Raw genomic sequence first — 3,485 nt, 5'->3', positions numbered from 1 at the left:
AAATTCAAACTCATCATACTGTTGAGTCTTCTAGGTCCCTTACTAACATCTCAGTGTAAGCTGTCTTGGGCGTATGTCCATGGGAAAAGGGTGAAACTTTCTATTAGAGCAGGTGAATGTAGTATTTAGAGCTTCCAAGACAGTTAAAGTGCAGGTGGCCCTTACTTTATATAGACACGGTCTCCATAAATTGTATCAACGGAGGTGGGTTTCTCAAAGGATCTGAAGGGAACTGGGAGCTCAATTGTCATAAAAATTATTAAGAATGGGAATAATTTACAAATCTCTGTTTAAAAATCCACTTTTCTCTCTTACTTTCAAAGAAATCTTTTCTTCTGTTAAGTGGTAAATTAGATCAGTTCCAAAATAAACAAATGAACAAGAGTCATACAAATGTCTGTGAGACTGAATTTCAGCCTTTTCCATGTGAAATGCTGCACCCTCACTTCAAATTCTTGAGCCAACATTGCTTTGATTTAATGCCAAAAGGGACATGAGACAGTTCGATAATGACTGGATACTGGAAACTTCTAAGAAATTTTCCAGATTTTCATCTAAATTTAGTAATTGCTGGGGCTGGGGGTGTTAAAAGGCTCTCTAAGACCATCAGACCGTCTGTACTGATGTTGACAGCTCTTCCTTCCAAAGAACAGCACACCTTTATAGCCACAGGGTTTAACCGGCTCTGCCCGCTGAGGAAACTAATCAAGGGCACGTGCTTATAGTTTGCTAGGTAATCCCTAGCAGGGATTACAACCTCCTTACTACAAAAACTAAGTCTCTAGAAATTAAATAAAGAGAGGTCAGTGTAGCTACTAATAATACAGAAAGCTAAGGTTGCTTTCTAAGTCAAACAACCCAGAAAAGTGTAACTTCAAAAATCAACCAGCCACCACATCAAAAACTAAGTTGTGGTCAGCAACTGAGTTTTACATGGGAGGACTCACTGATCAATTTTTAAAGTCGTTATAGCCTTACATAACAAATTATTATTCGTCCTACGTAATAAATAACTTCTCACTTGCAAAATGCTGTTAAAAGAGTGAAGTCCTCCCTCCTCGCCACAGACACAAAGGCTTGAGCTGCTCTCCTGGTTTGAACAAACAAATCAGGATGTAAAAAAACCTGAGTGAAATGCCCAAAGCAGATCATCGATACCTCAAGGTTTACTTTAGAAGCTACTATTCTGTCTGTGGTATTCAATCTGAGAAAGCAGACTGCCTTTTCTAGAGCAGTTTGAAAAGGGTAAGATCCTTGAGATTCCTGTGAGGTATTTTTAAGAGAGCCATTGAAGGTCCTAACACTTTTCTACCTGGGAGATAAACTTGCCTGGTACAAGAGGATTAATAAATATGAATCCTTTGTGCCTTCTGATTAAGACCCATACCCATCCACAGCTAATTATTGTTTACTTGGATTTGTTTAGGATAAACTTCAAAGAACTCCAGGGCATGACAAGCTGCAGCTGAACTTGTGACAGTCTTCCTGGTGAAAAGGCATTGCTCCTAAACACTATCTTTTGACTATTTTGTGCCATAAAACAAAAATCTGCACAAAGTGGAATGGGTGTGTAGGTATTCTATTAGAGCTGCAGACGGTTTGCTTATAAGCCTGTTTAATGACAAATTTGCACATGGAGGTTGTTTGTACTGACACCAAGCGGTAACAGTGCCAATAAGTACTGGTAGCCTTTCTGAATGCTGCAGTTAATTCTTCCTCTCGTGTGCACTGTCCCCTACTTGTTGCAATATGCATGGCAGGATGGGCTGAGGGGTTTTGGGTTTTTTTTTTTTGGGGGGGTGGATGGAAAACTCCAGCCATATGACTAGAATGAATCTTTTCTCTAAGAGATCTGCATGGTAAAGGTTAAGCTCAATGGGGTGTAAAGCAAAGAACCAGAGTAAAGAGCTCCTGTGCTGCAGCCTGAGCCGAGACTGTGGCTGCAGGTTTAACTTCAGTTAAATTATGGAGCTTTGACTGCAGAAGGCAGGATCACATCATCTCTGCAGGGGAAGATGTTAATGAACCACTTCATGGTTTCATTGGGCTAGAAAAGCAGATACAAACCCAGCACTTGAACTGCCTTCTATAAAATGTAGTCAGAGGGGATTTTGCCATTCACTTTCAGTGGGAACAGGCTTACAAGAAGCTGCAGGGGCCACAAATACAGAAAAATTTGCATGCTAACGCACAGGAGTTAGCACTACTGTGCTTCCTGGCAGCCTGCTTGAAGCAGGTTTCCCCGGCCCAGCTGATAGGGAGCATTGTAGAGATGGCTCTGCTGGCATCCAGCAATGCCACCAGCTCTCAGGGATTCAAGCCTAGGGATTCAAATGGGAATGATGGGAATTCCCAATTAGGGAAACTAATGCCACCCAGCTGTAATGGGCAGGGCGCAAAATGCAAGGAGCGTAGGCTACTATGGTGTAATTACAGTCAGTAGCTTCTCAATATAATTTGATTTATTTATTTTCTAATAACCTCTTCTTTTAAAAAAAAAAAAAAAATATTAAGTCTTTTTTCAATAATTCCAGAAAACATTAGAATCATAGAATCATAGAATAGTTTGGGTCGGAAGGGACCTTTAAAGGTCATATAGTCCAACCCCGCTGCCGTGGGCAGGGACATCTTCAACTAGATCAGGTTGCTCAGGGCCCCGTCCAACCTGACCTTGAATGTTTCCAGGGATGGGGCATCCACCACCTCTCTGGTGGGCAACCTGTGCCAGTGCTTCACCACCCTCAGCGTAAAAAATTTCTTCCTTGTATCTAGGAATATTATCTGGGAAGACTGGGAAAGGAGGGAACCAAAAGGGATTATCAAAATCTAGAGCCTGATTTGCCCCCACTTTATGCCTGGTATCCTCAGTTGCCCAAGAGCAGAATGAGTATTAAATGTATACTCATATTACCATAGAAAATGTCTATACTACCAGTGTCAGCATCAGTAAAGCCTCACATTTTGACTCATGAAGCACTTTTGACTTATGACTTTGGGTAACACAGGACAAGTGCGTGACTTGTTAAAATTTTCCCAGCCAAGCCACTAAAACCAAATCTTTTCAGTTCTTGCTTTATTTTACAGACCTTCTGTGCCCGAGGTCTGGTGGAGGCTAACGACAGAGCCCCTTTCCCACAGAACGAGTGGAGAGTCATCCCTCCTTCCTGGCAGTCCCTCGTCCCCAGAGGGTCAACCCCAGCTTGTTCCAGGAGAGGAGATCCTTGGCCCACGCAGGCTTCTCTGGGTCAGGAGGTCTCAGCAAAGCGTTGGATCATACAGGCCCAGATTTGTATGAGAGCTCAGTCTCAAGCTGACCACAACTCAGCAGTACGGAAAATATGCACAAAACCTGTGAAGTCTGAGCAGCATCTTCTTCCCACCTTAGATGATCCAGGGATTAGAACAGGCAAAGGGGGTTTGCTTGGATTTTTTAATTTTTTTCTATTAATCTTTCAAAAGAGTAAGCATTTTAAAAGTTGGAAAAG

The sequence above is a fragment of the Aptenodytes forsteri genome, unplaced genomic scaffold (genome assembly GCF_000699145.1).
Source record: "Aptenodytes forsteri isolate BGI_AS27 unplaced genomic scaffold, ASM69914v1 Scaffold82, whole genome shotgun sequence".
NCBI classification, from domain to species: domain Eukaryota; kingdom Metazoa; phylum Chordata; class Aves; order Sphenisciformes; family Spheniscidae; genus Aptenodytes; species Aptenodytes forsteri.
This window is presented reverse-complemented; position numbering follows the sequence as displayed.